Below are 20565 nucleotides of genomic sequence, written 5' to 3' on the forward strand. Positions count from 1 at the left end.
TCTAGTTTCCCCAAATAAACGGTGTATCCACATTTTTTCCATCAGTATGTGTGAATCTGGAACTTGCATACCTGTAAACAGGTTTTGGCTGTTGAATTGCTCCTCCCGCATGTCTGCTCAGGAGAGTGGAGAGTCTGTGTTGTAGTTAAACACCTTTAGAGTCATTAACGAGAGGGTCACTGGATGCCAGCATTTCCCAGCTCTCTGCCAGTGGGTTTATTGTAGACTTGGGAACTAAAAGAGATAGTGGCACAGTCATCTAAGGACTACTTTGTGTTTCAAATTTGAATCCCTATTCTGGTTATTTCTTCTTAGGAAAGCCGGGTAAAGAGTTGACAGTGATTCCCTTCCTTCTCTCTGGCTGCACCAAGAGGCAGTGAGGTGTGGAAGCTCTAGAGATCTGTCCCCAGGTAATGGCTCTGCCGGAGGGGCCGAACCAGCCGTGCCCCCGAGCAGGCCAGGCCGGAGCCGCTGGCTCGGAGCGCTGGGCGCCGCTCCCTCCGGGCCCTGGCAGCAGGAGCAGGGCACAGCGTGGCACTGCTGCAAAGAGTTTCCTTGAGTTTTTACTTTTGGGCAATAGGAATTATGCGAGTGCAGAGGGGCTCGGAGCTCAGCTTCCCTTGGTCACACGGAGCCAATTAGCCTGCCAGAAGTCCAACAGGAACCTTGTACCTGTGGCTTTGTGCAGCAGCCACGGCATCCAGCATGGCAGGGGGAGAGGGGAAGGAAAAAGTGAAATCATTAGCGTCCAGAAATCTGTGCGAGGCCAGATAGGGCCCAGAATTACATTTCTGATTTTAATGAAAGGTTCTCTGCCTCAATAAAATTTAGAGCAAAGCCCTGCTGGTTCAAATTATTAGCACACTCCTTAGACCCGGTGAGTTTTATATAGTTTCATGTGGCTCTCTGTACATTTTGCACAGCTTTAGTTCAACTCTATTGCCCTCCATGTAAGAACCCTTTTATAGACTTACATAGAGATAAAATTAACTCCTAAGGAACAGTATTAATGGATTGATATTTCTCATAATCTTCCTTGGAGATTGGGATGTTTTCCAAAACAGCAGTATGCCTTTGAGTGGGAGAAAAATTATAGATCTGAGATCCTTCTGGCTTAATTTAGAAACAGTGATATTTTAATAAAATGAAACACTACCAGGTCAGGACTGTAACTGTTGCATGTGGAGTGCATTGAGGAAGGTAGTTCTGGCTGTCCACGTAGCAGTTGGCTTCTCCTCAGTTTTAGTGCTCTCAATTTTGAATTTCACTTAGTATTGCTGCTGTCTTAGTATTATTTCTGTGACTCTGCATCCCACAATAGCACCCTGAATACAGCTGCAGGAATCATGTGGAGTAGTCTGAGCTGGCAGATAGGGATGCAGGTGGCTTTTAAACTTCTAGGTCATGGGATTCAACAGGTGGGAAGAGGTAACGTGGCAGAATTTCAGTTCATTTACCGTCTCACTGCAGAGCCTGTTCAGGACTGCTTTGATGGTACATCAGAAGGGAGAGTTTCAAAGCAGTGCTGAAGTGGGATGAGTTTATTTCATTTGTGTCATTAGAGAAGAAGATGGAAGACTTATTATCTGCAAGGTTAATGGCAATAAGTTAGGTAAGCACAAGATGAAGGAAAATTTCCTTCAATTCCATTAAAAAAAAGAAAAAAGTCAACAAGGCAACTGCAAAGAACTGCATTGGAAACACTATTTTTTTTTCCTGCAGACAATCCAATCATGGATTTTAGGAGAAAATAATTTTTTTCAGTGCCTTCTGAGTATGAAATAAAGGAATATTCACCATTCAGCTATCACATCTCTGATGAGCAAAACACAGAATTTACAAATGATCTTTACCACTTGTAGAATTTTATAGACAAAGTTCTTCTGCTGTACTAGTTCCATTAATAATTTCTAGAAAAAGTTTTTTTAATGCTTTTTTAATTTTGAAGTGATTGTATGTTACAGTGTAGTCCTGCCAATGTACTCTGTGTAGTCTAAATGTGTGCAAAGAGGAGAGATGCTGGTGGTCCTAGAGACCAGTCATGGGGTAATGCACTATGATCAAAGTCCTGGACAGGTAGGAATGATTTAGAAATTGGGTCATGTAATGCAGAGTTTGGATTGCTGTCTCCAGAAATCTTGGCACTTTCTGCCTACTCCTTACAGTGCATGGGCTGGCAATCCTTGCAAAGGCACAGAGTATTCAAGAGAAGCCTCAGGAAGGGGCCAAGACCTCTGACAAAATAGCAACATCTCTCCTCTTGAGCTGGGTGTTAATGTTCACAGTGTTCATAACCACTCCTCTCTGGGGAGCAGTGACGTGCACAGTGCACACCGTGGGTAAGTACATCAAGGGGAGAAGATGTGGATGGGATGTTCCACCTTTTCCATGTCCCAGCTGTCTGGCCTTGAGCCGTGGCAGGGCCATGACCGAGTGTGAGGGACATCCCTGTCCTGCCCTGTGTGCCCTCCCTGCTCTGGGCCTTTCCTCTGCCTGAGCTGGGACACTGCTCAGGGCTTGGGGAAGGCTCAGGGGGCTGAACTGTTCTGTGCAGCTCTGTCAACATGCCAAAACTGGCAGGAGAACACTTAGAACACTTAGGTGTCTCCTTACCTCTGGAAATGGCAACAATACACTTTTCTGCCTGATTTTCCACATCCTGAGCGTGCTGGTGTTAGTCACAAGTCTCTTCATTACCTGCTGCTCAGTGGAGTCACTGTATAAACACACTGCAGAAGACAGAAGGAAAATTTATATTTCCAGTATTTTTCTTGCATGGATGTGACACATAACTCCTGGCTGACAGTAATTCTGGAACCTTATGGAATACACAATCACTTCTGTGTCCATCTGACTGATGGCACTGCTAAAGTTGTAAGCTTGTGTTGATTGAGAAATGTGACTCCTGAAAAGTTATTCTTTCTTCATATCTGGTTGTCACGGGGCACTGTGTAAAGATGGCATTTCAGAAAAGAAACATATAACAGCAATTTTGGAGATACTTCATTATTGCAGCAATGGTGGATGAGATACAAAAAATAATTTCCTATCTAGAGGTGGACAGAGACTGTTACATTTTCTAAGTAAATGAGGTATTGATGAAAATGTAATAGCAATTATATGTCTGTGGAACTGAAGTAATGTGACAGGACTAAATTGAATATAGCCAGCACATAGCTGCAGTAATGGAAAAAAATGTCACCAAACATTAACACTCTAAGATGTGTATATATATCTTGTGAAAGAGAGGTTTACATGAACTTTTATATGTATATATTTTTTCTTTTTGAAATGAAGTCCTGTTAGTTCACTATAGAAAGCTTAGCTTGAAGTTCCAGTTTGTAGAACGGATAAGTAGGTGCTTGTGAGATGGTTAATAAATGATTGCTGTCCCTGGTCGTATTTGCCAGTGTCCTGTATTTCCATTTAATCGTGGTTATCACACCCTTCTTGAAGAGTGTCAGCAGTGAGCACCACTACTTCTTTTTGTTCTGTGAAAGAGGGGACACAGAGAAACAGAAAAGAGAGAAGTGTGTTTCTAAATGAGACGTGAGAGATTAAAAAATTTTTCTGTATTTGGGGGCATTAGTTTAAAATCAGCATATTTGAGTGTATCTTAGGTGTAAAACTGTTCTTGTTCTTTTAATCTGTTTGGCTGATGTGGACTTTTGGCCTCTAAATCTTGGTGTGTTCAAAAGGTGAATGTTTTACAGTTTTTCAAATCAAGATGTGTGGGGAGAGGTAAACTGGTTAAGTTCTTGGGGAGCAAGGGGCTGAGTATTCATCACTGGGTGTGGCTGGTGGTCAACAATATATTACTGGGTTTAGATATGATTTCTTTTTTTAAGGGTTTTTCTGCATGTTTTTGCTTTCTAATGAATGGAAAACGCTGCCTCTCGTGTGCAGAGAACCATCTGGTTCCTTCTTTAAGAGGTGCAGGAGCACTGTGGTGCCTCTCTTGTTGGTGAGTCAGATGAAATGCGGATGGTTTGATCCATGGAGATGAGCGTGACCTCGGGGCTCTCATCTGTGCTGAAGAGTGGAGCTGTACAGGGACAATAGAGGCCACCGCACAATCTGAAGGAGGGAGTTTAGCAGCAAGGCAGTGTCCTCAGTCATGGTACTTCACTGTGAAGAGATTACATGAAAAGATAGCCTGCTGAAAAACAGATATGGAAGTAGTTGATATTTCCCTTGTAGAAGTGAGGTGGTTTCAGTGTTGCTTGAAATTTCTGTATGAGCTTTGGGAATGTAGATGATGACACGTGAGATGGGTGTCTCATTGCAGTTTACTTCAGGGAACAAACTTCTTTTCATAGGTGTGCATTTGGAACTGTCAGATTAGGTTCTACATGTTTGCTCATATCTCAGTTTCTGCTACTAGGAAAACGTTAAATATTTAAAACACATTCTGTTCATCTAAAGAGACCCATGGACCTCTTCAGGTTAGAGATTCGCTCAGGTTCAGGAGATTTCAATGTTTGTATGCTCGTCCTTGCCTCAGCTGGACATTCTTTTCCTTTCTGTGTTTTACCCAGTCTGCATCATGCCCATGGATCCCTGTTCCCCGTGCTCCTCTGGGCTGTCCCGTGTCAGCAGCAGCTCCTCCTCTGCTCTCTGCAGGGTCCCTCCTTCCTTTGGAGATTGCACTGTGAGACTTGGCAGTTCTGATTTGTTTTACATTTAAAAATATAATCATCCTGTCACTTGTAGTGTCCCTGTGCTCTAGTTTGGTTCAGACTCTTTAACAGATTCCAAGATAATCGAGTGGAGACATTTCCTATTGAGCTTTTGTATCTGCTTTAATTTGCTTAAGGCAAAATACTTTTATGGTATGACTTGGAAGTAGAATTAATAATGATAAAGTTCTGGCTGCAGTGGTTCATAGAATCTAGGAGGAATTGGCACCTATATGTAAACCCACAAATACCAGCAAAGACATACACACACATTTATGCATTTTAACAGCTGCCATCCTTGCAATCTGCTGAAATATCCACCCCATTATGCACACACAGGCTGTTCTGCTGCACAGTGAGAGGGAGAGATGCACTGATGTGTCAGGGAGGAAGCTGATGAGAAATCTTGCTTTGTCTTCACAAAACATTGCGGAGAAGTTTTGCAGCAGGGGAGAGAACATGTATTGTGACTGAAAGATCAGGAGGGGAAAAGAGGTAAATTCCTAAATGTGTCACGTTAAATGTGAGTGATGGAGATGTAAAGACTATTAGGAATAAAAAGTGGAGAAGAGACAAGATGGTAGAAGAGAGGGAGAAGGAGAGCATTAAGTATCATGAAACAGTTTGGAAAAAAAAGACCTGCTGGTAGGAGAAACTGAGAGCACAAGTGAATTAAATATCAAAGTGGCTGGGCAGGAGGGGTTTGCAATGGTGTGACTGAGCAGAAAACCATTATGGAGGAGTGAAGAGCAGGAATACAAAATAAAAGGGTGTAGCTGAAAACAAGTAGCACACATACTACAATCTGGGCAGTTTTGGTTTACTGTATTATGGTGCATGTGTTTCACAGTGAGAATAATAAACTGAGTTAAAGAAGTGGCAAATTTGGTGAGAGAAGTGCTGTAGAACTGGCTGAAATCTGCAGGACCGTTGGCTCGCTCTTCTCAACAAAGATGATTAAATGTGGGAAAACCTACAAGTTGCATCAATGTCTTTGATGCTAAGCAGAGTTTTCTGCCTCCTTTTTAAAAAAAGAAAATGTAAGAAAAAATAATCATAATAATTTTTTGTTTGATTTACATATTTTTTGAAATGCCTTCGTCCGTTTTATGTTTATTTGGGAGATTTCAGTACAAATTATTTACAAATAATAAAACAATCCTACTTATTTTCATAAGGGTCTGTATTAATAATATTCTTACTTAGTAAAATGAATTAAACATGACGTGCATAATAGCTAAATATTTGTCATGGTAATGTTTTTTGTGAGGGATGAATTATTCTGGGGCACTCAAATCTTCCAAAATACATCTCAGATTGTGTTGTTAGAAGGTAAAATAAAAAATGGTTAGGACTGTTATTTTTATGCAGAGGCACCATAAGGAAACTGGAATGTTTCCCATGCTAATCACAGGTAGCCTTCTCTTAAGATATCATCCCTGACTGTGTGACCAGGAAAGCAGGGGCAGTGCAGGAAAGCAGGGGCAGTGCAGGAAAGCAGGGGCTGGCAGTTCCTGAACACCCCCCAGAGCAGCCCAGCCAGGGGATACATTTGGGCTTTGCTTGTGTGCTGAAGTTTGTGTTCAGATCCATTAATAAATGCCTATAGGTTTTGAAAACTAGGGCATCCTAGTACAGCATCTTTTCCTTATGATGTATTGTCTGCATGTGTGAACAACCGAAATAATTTTCATGTGGCCCATGAATCATAGCCCTATTTTACCCTTAGTTTTCACTTTTTCCTTATATAAGCAAACTCCTATTGATTCTGAGCAGATTTTTCTTGAATGAGAGCTGAGGAGGGACCGCAGTATTTGGCCCGAAGGATTGTATAAGCTGGTATGAATCATAAGAATTTGGAGACAACATATTTTAAAATTATTTCCTCTCAAGTACATTACTACATCTTGCCCGTTACTCGGAGCCGTCGGAATGTTGTTACCATATGGATAAATAAACTCTTTCTCCCATTCCCTGTTCACTCATCTTTCAGAGCCTCCCCAGTTTTCTTGGCAGGTTGTTGTTGCACAAATACTATTGATGGGGCTCCTCAGCCCATGCACCCTGATTGTGCAGCTCCACCTGAAGAGCCTGCTCTCTGGATTTTTATTTATCCACAGCCTGCTTTTGAAGACAGCCCCCCTTGGTATAAATCTTGACAGTCTACAGCAAGGTCTGAATCTTCTTTCTCCTTGTGGTGGAGTTTGTGATCAGCAGTAAAACGTCAGCTCTGTCTCCCTTGTGTCTCCAGAGCTTTAGAGCTCTGCAAATACCAAGAGCGTGACCCTCTGACATATAGATATATCTATATATATAGATATATAGATATATAGATAAACTTTTTTTCCCCAGAAAAAGAATAAAGAGCAACTTGTCAGTCAGTCTTTTTGAAAGCAGATTTTCAGGAAGGCTGGAGTCTGCATCTGTCGTTGGGCTGAGGGTGTAAATGTGGCCCAAAGGTGAGGCACAGTGTATGGCAGGGCTCAAATTAATGCAGTAAGTTGGTCAAAAAGTTTCTGACCTTGCAGGGTGACTCCTGTGAATCAGGACATAAACATGCTGTCAGTTCTGCTGTACTGCTCACAGGCCTTCCCACCAGAGAATGCACCCCTGGGGATTTTTGGGGACTCATGCTATTATGGTCTATGTGGGAAAAAGGTATTTTTGTCTCAGACCTGGAGCCGAATGTGAGCAGTTTTACACTGATTTTGAGGGAGCCAAATGAGAGAACAAGCTTCATTTTAAAGGATCAGAAGGCTTTTCCTGATGCATATATATTCACTTTTTCTCAAACAGATTAAAGTGATGATTCAGATTGGCTCAAAAAATTCCTGTGTGTTGCTTGTGGATTTTTTGGTGGGATTTTTGAACCCAGGTAAATGATAGGTATGGATTTGTGGATACAAATGAATTCTTTTAAATTTCAGTATAATGTTGTGCAGTAGTTGGAAATGTGTGCTATAGGTTCAATAAGAAGAGATGAGAAGCAAACTAAACTAAGCTAAACTTTTTTAGCCTTATGACTTGGAGGCCAATGTGAGAGTACAGTGAATACTTGTAAATTGAAAATACAGGGGGAGAATAGAATGTTACTCTGAGAAAATGATGTGGTTTTGAAAAAAGTAATTACCACTCAAGAAATGAGAAGGGAATCTGGTGTGCTGGTTGCCAATCAGGTGCTGTGTGTTTGTTTACCACTCAAATTATTTTCTTTAGTGGCTGCATGAAATACAGGTTGTCAGATGTTACCTAATATGCAAAACAATATTTTTAAAAAAATGCCTCAAACCTTTTGCGTAATTATTTCTCATAACAGATGTAGATCTGTAGCAGCATAAATTAGGGCATCGTGCCAGAATGCTGCTGAATTTAAGGTTATGTCAGTCAAGGGCAATATTAGAGGGTGCTTAGCTCCAGGTCTCTTTGGGCAGGGTTATTTCCAGTGATATATTCTTTTTTGATATGGCTGAACAGTTTTCTAAGTGGTTGTTTTTTAGCTATAATTAATCCTTTGAACATCTATAGCTGTTCCATTAAGACACTCATAACTAATGAATTAAATCTGACAAAATCCCATTGAAGATGCATTTAATTTATTAGCTTTAAAATTCTAGTGGAAATAGTTGTGGATGTCCAAAGGATTAAGGATTACTTAACTAGGAGGTCAGTAAGTATTCCATCCATTGTACAGATGAATAAACTGAGGAGGTGGGAGATTAAATGATAAATATTGTAAAGAAAAGTTAGACAAGAATGGAAGCCAAGGCATCAGCCAATGCAATTGCACTATATGGAAAAAAACTAGGGATTTTCGCTGTTTCTTGAAGGATTCAAGATGTGTAGTTCATTGGTTTTTGCCTTTAACTGCAAGAATGGCATCTCTTTCAAAAGCACAGACATTGCATCTGAACTGTCCTCTTACAAAGTTTGTTTCCTTCTCCTTCCTTGTGCCCCTTTGTGTGTCATTTTGGAGCAGGTGTGTTTTCCTTCTTCATACAAAATGAAAGTACTGCTTCAAACTATAACTTCAGAGATGGAAAGGACTTAATAGAAACATTAATAAGTACAACCCTAATAGGATTTGAACTCCCAACCTTTGAAATATGAATTAGAAATTTCTCTGGTAGTCTCCACAGTCTTTCATTAGCAGCCGTGGGAATTTACAGGTGTTAAATTAGTTAGAGAAATGCTCCGCTACTCCATGAATGCAATAAAAACATAATGAGAACTACAAGGAAATAAATTAATTGTAAAAAAGAATTCTAATATCAGGGCAACAAAGTTCAAATAAAGCCTGCTCCCTAGTTTTTAACGAGATCTCTGAAATGTCACTAATATTAGAGTTAATATTGCATTGTTATGCTTCACTTGTTGAAATATTTTCACTGTATGCAAACTTTAGTGATTTTTTTCTCCTCCTCCTTTATAAAAAGAATATTCCTGCATTTAAAATATTTCCATGTAATAGTTTGTCTGTTGAGATGCTGTTGTGATTTAATAGGCTGGAATTACGAGCCCCTGGTGTGGATCTGACCCCAGGAGGGCACTGGCTGTTCCAGGAGGGGATGAGCCAGGAGGGGAGGGAGGAGCACAGAGCACTGCCCTGACTCTGGTGGGGAGGAAGGAAAATGGATTGATCAAGGCTCGTTTATGTTTCAGATATGTGACAGCTTTAAAAAATCTAGTGTAAAAAATATGTTTTCACTTCAAGGACAGTAAAATACTGTTATCCCAGTTGGCTAATGCACAAATTAAAAAACATGGCCAAATGTACCAAAGTTTTGAGTGCATGGTGTGAATGCTTTGCAGTATGTGTCAGAGGACTAAATTACATTAGTGCAATTTTAGGTCTTGCTTTGCTTTTTCTTCCTTCTGGTTTTAGAAAAACAAAATCTCAAGTGTAAAGCATTTTCAGTCAACCAGTGCAGGGATTGGGTGTATCTCGGTGAAGGGAGGTGAACCTTGTTTCAGGGGCTTACAGATGATACTCAGCCCAGCTCTGTGGGTTCAGCAGGTCCACCCTGTCCACAGCCATGTGGAGATGGCCTGTTCTGCTCCACTGTCCCTGCAGTGTGCTCTGGGTGTCACTGCTGGTGGCCACTGCTGGCAGGAGCTGCAGTGAAGGACACACGTTCTACTTGCTCAGGGGAGGTGCCCCCAGTTCCCCCAGCTCTGATCAGTGTAGGTGTGCTGGCAGTGACTGTGCTCTGGGTGCCACTGCTGGTGGCTGTTGCTGCTCAGGGGAGGTGCCCACATTGCCCCCAGCTCTGATCAGTGTAGGTGTGCTGGCAGTGACTGGGCTCTGGGTGCCACTGCTGGTGGCCACTGCTGGCAGGAGACAAATGAAGGACATCAATTCTGCTTGCTCAGGGGAGGTGCCCACATTGCCCCCAGCTCTGATCAGTGTGTGCTGGCAGTGACTGTGCTCTGGGTGTCTCCTGGCCCAGAACAGAGGCTGAGCAGGGAGGTGGGATGTAACCAATGCTCAGCCTTACCTGGAGGGAAAGGATGACAAAGATGTTACTGCCGTAGGACTGGGACAGTTATAATGAGGGCACGTGCACTGATTGTCCAGTTAATGGCTATTGTTGGCTGTGGCTTTTCCTTCGTTTTACAGAAACTGTCTTGTTTTCTAGATTTTTCTATTTGTTGCCATCTATTTTATATTGTGATATATCTTCAGTGTGGCATCCTGTGAATACAGGAAAACTAGGACTTGTTGGCAGCAAACGCTATTTAGGATAAAGTTGCTGTTAACCTTGAATTCAGTTTGTTGTATGACTTAAAATGGATTAGGAGTCTGTTCTGGTCCTTTAGAATTGCATTATTTATATAGAAGTATATTATTTTTATATATTTAAATATGTATTATTTATGTTGAACATACATAGTGTATTCAATTTAATAAATTTTGAGAAAATACTTGGGATTCAATGACATTCTGTGACTTCTCAAAATTAAGGCTAAAACACACATCACTGTTCCCTACATTATTTAAGAAAACATAACTTTTTATTTGTTATATTGGTGAGATAACAGTGTTCAAATAATTCAAAATTTGTAGGCTTTGCATATAGAGTACTCTTAATTTGGAGATTTAAGACCCTATTGTTTCATTAATTTAAAGAGAAACTATAGACACAGATATCACTGTAGCTTTGTGTGAAAAAAAACAAATGAGGAACATGTCTTAATATTATAAATCTTAGAAAAAATAAGTGAACATTACGAAATACACAGTAATCTTAACAATCCTAAAAATCCTGTTTGATCATATGTGAATTAAGACTTATTTTCTTTAAAACGCTTAATATTCACCCAAAACCTTTAGGCTTGCTCACATCTTGTAGAACTAAAATAAGTAGCTTGAGTAGTCAGCAAAAGAATTTGAGGTCAAACACTTCAGATCTTCTGAAATGCATTTTATACTCCAGACTTTGAGTTAGTCTTTATTACTCCGCTGTGCTGCATTTCATCTTCTGGAAGTATATCTTTATGTCCTTCAAAAGGATTTTCCATCTTGCACAGTTGTGTTGCTGGATATCACTGTTAGGTAAGTGAGGTTTTTGGTTTTGTTCTTTACAAGGGAGGTGATGGAGGAGACTTGCAAAGGGTGCAGGTGGTTCAAGGGTCTGCTTTGCCTCCAGAAGGGTTCATTTTTCGCTCCTCAGCGCTGTCAGGCTGTTGACTTTGTCTCTAGGCAGAATAATTTCAGTTGTGTAAGTTCTGCTGGGTCCAGATGGATCTGTCCACTCCTGCAGGTCTCATTTGTGACTGGGGACCTGAGGGCAGTGTCCTGACTCCTCAGGGTAAAGCAGGACCCCCCCACATCCTGCTCTGAATGGTATTAGTGGGTTTTTTCCTCGGCCTTCTACCAAATGACAGAAACTGTTTCAGGTGACCTTGTGTCTGCTGTTAGGTCATTCCCTTAAAAAGCACTTTCACTGTAATGTTTAGCTTGGCAGGGAGTTTCTAAGCATTTCACTAAATAATGTGTAACATGAAGGAACTGGAATGCAGCTAATCCCCTCCATGGCAGCAGAGCACTCAGTGCTCCCTGTGCTCTGCTGGGGGGAGCTGAGGGCAGGAGCAGCTTTCACTGCAGGCTTTTACCTGCTGCTCAGTTTAACTGAGCTGGGCCCTTCCCACAGGCTTTGTCATGCAGGTATGTTCATTGAATTCATAGAAAGCCAACATCTGTCCTCTGTCTTCAAGATGAGCTCAGCTCTATCTTCTGGACTCAACCCATTACTCAGTCTTTCTTACACCTGGAACTTCACAGAAATCCCCAGATTTCTGTCTCATGCATTAATTTTACTTTTCTATTTCTTGATTTTTATGGAGTTTTGTTTTATAGGTAATATTCTTGCCCTTCACGTTCACGACGTTTATTTGATTTTTTTTTTAAATGTTTTTCTATTCTCACACTTTTTTACCTCTGTCTTTATTTCAAGGTCCTCTAGCCTCTTACATTTATATGAGAAAACATTAACTGTTTCAGTGCTAGCATACCCCTGTGTTTTGATCAACTGGTCATTTGGTGTATTTCCATTTCTGTTCCTGAGGTGAACACAGGAGAGCTGGTGGGTCCTGGTTGTGCCTGAACCTGGAGCCTGCCCTTCCCCTCTGGCAGTACACCCAGTCTTGTGTCCCCTCCTAAGTATGACCTAGCTGTTCTCAGGAGAGTACTTTGACACAGCTGAATTATCTTTAAACAACAATCTGCTGTGGAAAGTAGGTGGAAGGTACTAGGAATACTCCCCAGAATTTCTGAGGTAGTCACAGGTGAGGTGAGCGTTTCTGAAAGCACGTCCCATTGTCCTCCAAAATCTTGAGAAGAGAGTCACATGCCTTGTGTGTCCCTGCCTGACGTCTCCTGCTGCTGGGCACGAGGAGACGGCGTTAGAGCCCCTTCCTGCTGGGATCAGTGCAGGATGTGCTCGACTCCCAGCACTGGGAGACAGTCAGACTCTGCCTCCAGGAAAAACAAAGAACCATGGTCCTGGGGTTTCACGTGCCCTCTCTGGTTTTACAGAACAGCAGAGTTCTAGGAAGGGTCGTTATGCAGAAGGCTGGGTGTGTCTGATGGCATTGCTGTATATACACATCCACATACAACCCCAAAATCCTGGTTCTTCAGGCAGAATGTGCACAGCAACACTGGGGCTGTTACTGGAGTGAGAACAAGAGATTTGGGCTCACGGTTGGATGAATTTGTCCTGTATCCTAAAAGGTACTTTTTGCCTGCAATTTAGCAGGCTCTTACACTGTTCTGTAACTGGTGTAAAGTGTTATTGTGCTGATTTGGACTGAAGAGTGTGGATAAAATTAAAGCAGGTTTGTATTTGCTTCCTGCAGTGTTCAAAGTCTGGAGTAACTTACACATGTAAATGAAAAAACATTAAATAGTTATTAGATAAGTAATAGATTGTACAACAAATATAGCCAGGTGTAGGTAATGGGAAATTCTGTGCGGGTTTTGGCTTGGAATTTGTATGCATTGAAAACAGCCCTCGATAGCTGTCTGGCAATCTCAGCTTTCAGATAGTCTGCTGTCCTGCTGCTTTGCTGAGCTGCCTTCAGAATAACAACTGAGGGTTCCAGTGGTGGTTTGGCACACCGTATCTCGGGCTGGTGTAAGGAACTTGTTTAAATAAAGCAGTACTTTCAACACCAAAAAGGTAATATTTTAGTGTGATGTGCAAAACTGATGAATGACGTTCTGTAAGTCCAGTACTTTTTTTTTGCCCCTGGCAAATATACCACTACTTTTGTAAAGGCCAAGGAATTAATGAATGATTTTATTCTTCCCCTTTGCAGCCTGCACAGGGTAATTATGTATTATTAATAATGCAGCAGTACAAATGATATTAAATGAACTACATTTGTTAACGTAGATCTTATCCCACTGCTTTTTTCCATCGGTGGACTGTTTCTCATCAAGGGGTACTAATTAGCTCTAATATGTAGAAAGATGGGACAGAAATCCAATCAGATAAATAGGATAGATTTGGAAAAATTCAGGAAGGAAGAATACCATTTAAGACTGTGAATGTATTATTAAGAGGAGAGATGAGAATTTATGCTATTGTGCTTTCTCATATATTTTGTGATCATTTGAAAACTAGAAAGTATCAACTCTTGTTCTACGAGGTCTGTAAAGACTCCCAGAATATTTAATTTTTCAAAGCTGTAATGTTGTTTTCTTTTGCAGTTATAGAAGTGCATGTAAAAGCTTTCAGTCTTTGCTATGCTTGCTGTTGTATTTATTCAAGCTTCTGTGCTGACGAAAATTAGTGATTGTCTATTGCTGCTGGAATTTTTTTTAAATCCCTCACCTCCTGATAGAGTTTTCTGTCCCTCTGTGGTTGAATAATGATCTGTTAATTTCTACCACTGTATTGCCGTACATTTCCATGTAGTTATGCAATAAATACACGTGCATAATGCATAAATGTAAAGGGTTTGATCTGACTGCCGATAAATCAATGAAAGACTATTGCAGACTTCAGAGAGTGTACTATGAGACCAAATAATCATTCGTGTGATTTCTGTACGACTGAGATCCAGTCCAAATGAAACCAACATAATTTCATTTGAAAGGAAGTGGTTGCACCTGTGTTCACAGGACAGCAATTCAATTAATCCCATACATTAGTAGCTTTACTACACATTTGCATTGTGGTTCTTATTAGTGGAGTTCAGTGGTTCCTGTGTTCTGTGGGATGGGTCATTATCATCCAACTGCACAGTTCTGGTTTCCTGTCCACCTGTAGCACAGTGAAACTGGAACCTTGTTTGAGAACCCGTGGTAGCAAACCCGATGCTCTGGCACGAGAGGTTTGTAAACCAGAGGTTTGTTTAAAATCCTCTACCAAGCTGGATTGCCTCATACATTTTTGAAGATAATCAGTTATACGACTTTATATTCCCTCTGCATTGATGGAATTTGCTCCTTTTCCTTAAAGACTCCACCCTTACCCACCCACACATCAGTGACCCCGTAACAACCCTGGCCTGTCCCACTGCCCCAGCTGGGGCAGCGTAGGGGGGGCTGTGGGGGTCAGGGGGGGTTGGAGGGGTTGAGGGGTGGGCGTAGGGGTGAGGGGGGGCTGTAGGGGTGAGGGGGGGCTGTAGGGATGAGTGTAGGGTGTGAGGGGTGGTTGGAGGGATGAAGGGTGGGTGTGGGGGGGCTGTAGGGGGTGTGTGGGTGAGAGGGATGGGCTTAGGGGTGAGGGGGGGGGTAGGGGGATGGGGGGGGAGGGGTGGGTGTAGGGGTGAGGGGGGGCTGTAGGGGTCAGGGGGGCCTGTAGGGGTGAGGGGGGGCTGTAGGAGTGAGTGTAGGGGGTGAGGGGTGGTTGGAGGGATGAAGGGTGGGTGTAGGGGTGAGGGGGGGCTGTAGGGGTGAGGGGGGCTGTAGGGGTGAGGGGGGGCTGTAGGAGTGAGTGTAGGGGGTGAGGGGTGGTTGGAGGGATGAAGGGTGGGTGTAGGGGTGAGGGGTGCAGCCAGCCCTGGGGTGCCCCCCCAGCAGCCCTGGGGGCCCGGGGTGGTGGTGGGAGCCCTTGGTGGGGATGTGCTGTCACACAGGAACCAGGAAGCTGGGCTGCTTAAAACTGCACACAGAAATAGAGAGAGAGATTCAGGACTATTTACATTTTAATACAACTATTTAATGTAATTAAAGTAAACAGATAAACAGATCAATATGTTGAAACAGATGTATAAATATATAGATAGACATATTGCACGGAAACCTCAATATTTCATCCAAATGAAATACTCTATTCCAAATATGCCCTGTAGGAGTTTTGCTCAAGGCTATGCTTAGGTATAGTCAAAAATTCCCGATAGCTAGTCACGAGGGAAAATATGTTCTCTTACAGATAATTGCTACTGGCAGCTAGAGACCTAGAGAATTTGATGTGCAATAATGTGACCTGACTATGTATTAAACTTTTTTGAAGGACATGCGTAGAGAAATTTTATATGCTTCTCACATACTGTAGGGTTTTTTGGATTTCACTTGTGTTAGCACATTTTTAACAACTATCCGATGTTCAGTATCTGTTACATTTCATCCTAATAGTTCTCAGCCATAAAAGATCCTAATATTACGTGTTGGTTTTTTTCCCCAAACAAATGAGCTTAGAAATGGTGGGGTGGAGAGGAGACGGGAAGGAGAATAAAGCCCAGGTGACTTGTAAGGAATATGTAAACAAAGCAGAGTTGCATTATTGATGATAGCACTGCAGAAAACAAAAGCAGTAAATATTTTTTCTTTAAAAATGCATGAGATTAACCATCCGAGTGCTGCTTGTTTCCCTGAATTCAGTTGGAATGTTATCACGTAAGCACTCACTTTGTATCTATATATGTGCTATTTATTTACCACTCTGTTGTGTCTTAGAAAAGCTTAAAAGATGACTGTCTTCCTATACTAAAAAGGTCGTATGTTGTACGTAGCCTTTTATCCTATTGGAAAATACATAGCAATTACATAAAAAAGAGTCAGTTAAAACAAAATGTCAGAATTGCTTGCTATTACACTTATCTTTTCCTGTAGTGCTGGTTTTTAGTATTTGTTTCCCAGAATTTGGGATTATCACTAAGCAATCATGTATAGCTTGAATTTTCATAAACTGCCAGGAACTGAAAATGAACTTCCAAAAGATACAAAATGACACAGCTTCAATAAATATTTTTATATACCCAGTAAAAATTCTTGATATAATCTTGTTTTGTTGTGGCAGATGTTAATAGGCAATAAATATATATGTTGTTTTTCACTGTCCAAAGATAAAAGGCTGAAGTAACTGTGTCCCTGCATTATAAACTCCTTTTATTCCTCTTATTTATTTTAAACTCCATCCCAGATTCCAGATTTAGATCTATAGTTAATACAACTCACTGAAATTTTCATTTTATCTTTATAATTTTTGTTATTATTTTTTGAACACTATATATGGATATAGGCAGCAACACAGTGTTTCTCTGTAGGTTGGCATAATATTTTAATGCAACATAGAAGTTTAAATAAAATATCAGTTGACATTGTTAATATAAAAGACTTCTGACTTATTCTTGTAAAAAAATCATGGTTTTGCAATAATTTAAACTCTAATACGTGATATTTGTGGCAAGTAGTAGAATGTAGAGTATTGGAGCTAATTAGAAAAGTGAACTGCACTGCTGTTCCTTCAGACTCCTTGAGCTGAGCCATCAACGGGGCTGCCTGAACCTTCCTTCGGTGCATCACAGTTGTGTGGAGCTGAGGTCAGTACAGATGGTTTGCTGGGGTTCAGCACGTCCTTATCTGGATCCTACTTCTGAAGATCCTGCTTGGCATTGCTGCCACGCAACATTTGATAAATAAGGGTATCCTGAGGAATTCAGAACCTGTTCTGTCAGGAAATCCTGGGGCTCGATTGTCCACGGGGTGTGTCACTTGGCTGTGGGACTTCTGATGTGCTGCAAACCTGATCTCTCTACCTGTCTGGGGATGTTGGAATTAAGAGTTGTTCCCTTTTGGCTGTGATAGGAGCATTTTTGTGCTCCTTCAGTTCCCCCAGAAGGTGTCCTCCCCCTGCCTGGTGGAGTTGGGAACCCCGGTGGGCGATGTGTTCCCGGTGTTGTGTGTGCTGGGATGTTCTGCTCCAGCTGCTGGGGGAGGGGAGCCAGGCAGGGGCAGCAGGCAGGGGCAGCAGGCAGGGGCAGCAGGCCAGGGGCATCAGGCAGGGGCATCAGGCAGGGGCAGCAGGCCAGGGGCAGCAGGCCAGGGGCATCAGGCAGGGGCAGCAGGCCAGGGGCATCAGGCAGGGGCATCAGGCAGTTCTCAGTGAAGGGGGGGGGCAGCAGCAGGTTGTGGCCTCGGGCTCAGCGAGTACTGGGTTCCCCTGCAGCAGGTCCAGGCCTGGGGCAGGACAGCAGAGCTGGCTCTGCAGAGCCAGGCTCAGCCCTGGCCCCAGGGCAGCTCACCCGGGGCTGGGCAGGAACTGGGCAGTTCCAGGGCAGGGGAGCTCTTGGCACCCAGGATTCCCCCAGGAGTGGAACTGGGCAATACCTGCTGCAAACACCTGTCCAGTGAAACCTGCAGTATGAAACCTAGAGGGTTTTGAAAGTGCTTTTTATGGAATGTGGAAAGAAAGACAGGTCTAAGCACAGCAAGTCTAAACCCAGACAAACGAGATGTGCCAGTCCCTGGCTCCTGAGGGCTGTGAGCAGTCCTGGGGCCGTGACAGAATCCTGAGGACACAGGGAAATGAGAGCACAGGATTAGGAGAATTCATTGCCCAGGTAGGGAAGCATGAAAGACAATCCTTTGCATATGTCTGTAAGGGAATCTGTATTCAAGCAAACTTATATTTCTTTCTTTTACATATTTGCCCCTATGAAAGGCTTTTAGCCTCAAACCTGTCCATTTTTCCAGAATTGGTCTAATAATTATTTTTTCTCTCCATAACCTGTGCTGCACTTGGATCCTTAAGACCAAAGTTAGGTATAACAACTTCACTACTACACTTTTGAGCAGAAAAAAAAAAAATTCTCCTTTGTTCAACAAACAAACAAATCTGTGTAGATGAGCAGAGCTTTCCACCTTCTAAAATTCAAATAATAATATGTATATTCTAACAAAAAAATATCAGGCCTATTTTAATCTTGACAATAGAACTTTTAATCACTTGAGGGTAGAGGCAGAGCAAGCTATTATCTACCTGCAGTTACACTATTTAGTCCTAAATATTTGGGCTTGTTATTTCTAGCACTGAGAGCCTGAAGTCAGTGGGAACCTCTCCATTAATATGAAGCAACAGATCAATCTGAGAGCACAATCCTTATTCATTGTAAGGCCAGACCTCGACAAAATAAAGTGAAATATAATTCATAGAAATCAATTGCTGTGTTGATCTTCAAACACTGATGCAAAAAAAAAAAAAAAATTCTTGTCTTTAGCAGTATCCTGTTTTGCAGGATCTCCTTCACGGAGATGAAGAGTCAGAAGGAAAGGTCTGTCTCTCCAGAACATCGTGTCTTCTTCACACATGAAGCCCTTTTGAAATCAGTGACACTACAGCCTGGGAAACTGCTAACTTCAGAATTGCATCCAGAGAAACACTGGGGCCGCGTACCAAGAATTCTTCTCTTTTGCCGAGTACACTTGCGTCGGTTTGAAACGGAAAAAAACCTGATTAGCTGAAAACAAGATTGTTCTTTTCATAGGAAAGAGAAATGAGAAATTTTCTGGTCTCATCAATGACCTCAAAAGATTTGGGCAAAGAAAATGTATAAATTTACTGTGTAATTCTGTAATGATTTAGATCAGTGACAGCTTGTCTGTCTGAACTCATCCATGGCTATGCTTTACTGTGATTTCTAAAGCAAATGCTGAAGTCTAATTCAGGGTGGCTGTTATGAAATATTAAAACAATCTGCAGGGGATAAAAATCTTTACTGCTAAACACCAGTTAAAAACTACGTAATTACTGAATAAGCATTTTTTAATGAAAAGTATCCTAAATTTTTTAAATAATGCACATTTAACATAGAGTGGTATCTCTGAAGCAGATGTCTCCTTGACATGTGCATTCGAGCTGTTGGCGGTGACCTTGTAGGACAAAGCAGTTTTGAAAATTAGCTTTTGCCTCCCAATCTGTGAAAATAATGCTGTAGTGAAGATTTAATAAAAGTCATAGCTTCTCATAGAAGCTTATTTCAGCAAAGTAAACAATTAAAATAATAAATGTCAGCTATTTCTCAGCTTGACAGTTAACACAACACAGCTTTTGCTTAGCATGATGTACAGAATGTATGGGAGGTGTACCTATAATTCATTTTATCTATGTATGGTTCACTTATTGTATTTTAGTACAGTGATAAATTAACAAATAACGCTGCAGTTTTCGTAGTGGTGTGAGAGCTTGGGGAAAACCCATCTGGCATGCAAACAGTGTGTAGCTAAAACGGGAGAAAAATGAAATCAGGGAATTTCTGAAGGATTTTAAGCTTTGCAAAGCAAAGGAGAAAATTTGTAACACTGTTGCTTGACTTCTGTGTTCAGTTACCTGTTGAGGTGGACCAGAGGCAGGAGGGTGGGAGAATAAGGTTTGCGTTTTTATTGTAACGTGGCTTTTGCCTGAAATGAAAAAAAGCCCGAGGGTGGAGTTGCAGTTTTGAGCTCTGTGCCCTCTGGAGTGAGATGTGGCTCGGGATGGAGTCAGAGGGGAGGGTGATCAGGGCTCCAGAGCGTTAGTCTGGCACAGGGGTGTGCTGGGGCTCAGCTCCAGGTGAGGCAGCTCAGGGGTTTTGCCCAGGGTTGGCACCTCTCCTGACAGGGGGTACCAGCGTGGGGGGAGGCAGCATGGCCACGGGTCTCCATGGCCTGTGTGCAGCAGCTGTGCAGAGGAACCAGAACACATTAGTTATGGAAGTTTTACAATCTGCTGTGGGCGTTTCTGTGGGTGCCATTCCATTCTGGACTTGCATGCCAGCAACCTTGTTAAGTCTGGGAGAAAAAGTAAAATGCATGGTGTTTATAACCTGTCACTTTGCAGCCGTGTTTCTGTGAAGCCAGTGCAAGGTGACTGAGAATTGTACTTTCAGCTGCAGGCACTACTCATTTGAACAGCCAGGACTGCCTGCTCTTGTCTCTTGGAATCCCAGAACTAGCAGAGCACACTTTGAAAAGTTTGTCCTTAACCTCTGCCACAGGTTTCTTAACTACAAGGTATATAGAGAGCTTTTTTTTTTTTTCTGAATGGTTTGTGAAATAGAGATAACTCAGCATTTGATCTTCTTGTACAGTTAACTGCCCCTCATAGCTGAGAAAGCAAATTGTGGAGACAGGTGAAAAGCCAATGGCCAATGTAAATAAGGTGATGGATTCAGAAAA

General features: G+C 42.0%; 1 long non-coding RNA gene across 1 annotated transcript in view; it reads left to right on the forward strand.

Annotated features, from left to right (window-relative positions):
* LOC113991631 overlaps positions 1 to 19014 on the forward strand; it is a 79245-nt gene extending 60231 nt beyond the window's left edge. Inside the window, exons 2-3 of the long non-coding RNA XR_003541970.2 lie at positions 16881 to 16952; positions 18648 to 19014. This is a non-coding gene — a long non-coding RNA (uncharacterized LOC113991631). The remainder of the gene's footprint in view (positions 1 to 16880; positions 16953 to 18647) is intronic.
* The last annotated feature ends 1551 nt before the right edge of the window (positions 19015 to 20565 follow it).

This window comes from Pipra filicauda, unplaced genomic scaffold, assembly GCF_003945595.2.
Source record: "Pipra filicauda isolate LSUMZ 115617 unplaced genomic scaffold, ASM394559v2 scaffold36_size6622888_pilon, whole genome shotgun sequence".
In the NCBI taxonomy this organism is placed as follows: Eukaryota; Metazoa; Chordata; class Aves; order Passeriformes; family Pipridae; genus Pipra; species Pipra filicauda.